The sequence below is a fragment of the Cariama cristata genome, unplaced genomic scaffold (assembly GCF_000690535.1).
Source record: "Cariama cristata isolate BGI_N322 unplaced genomic scaffold, ASM69053v1 scaffold29455, whole genome shotgun sequence".
NCBI lineage: Eukaryota > Metazoa > Chordata > Aves > Cariamiformes > Cariamidae > Cariama > Cariama cristata.
Window position 1 is genome coordinate 2833 of NW_009619684.1, and position 313 is coordinate 3145.

At 62.6% G+C, this 313-nt stretch overlaps 1 protein-coding gene across 1 annotated transcript in view; it reads left to right on the top strand.

Moving 5' to 3' along the window:
- Positions 1–313, top strand: part of CACNA2D2 (calcium channel, voltage-dependent, alpha 2/delta subunit 2) — a gene marked incomplete at both ends in the record, with an annotated part of 8391 nt that overhangs the window by 2680 nt on the left and 5398 nt on the right. The gene's annotated exons all lie outside the window — the stretch shown is intronic.

The window sequence follows — 313 nt, forward strand, 5'->3', positions numbered from 1 at the left end:
GGCAAAGATGTTCTCTGGGCGATCCCAACCAGCCACCTCCTGTCTGTCACCAGCCAGTGACATCATGCCCCCCGCGGCGTTGTCACCAGTCCGTGACCTCACGCAGCACAGTGGCCGTGTCACCGCATCTGTGCATCGCAGGGCGCCCAGCCCATGCCGGCCCTCCCCTGTCTGGCCACAAGCACGCTGGCGCTAATTAACGTGTCTGGCCCAGCTCCGTTAGCTGGATCACTGCTCCCCTAATGAATGAGCCCTGTTGCCAGTAAATGAAGCCGTAAACGAGAGGCAGCACCTGCTCCCCCTGCCGGCACCG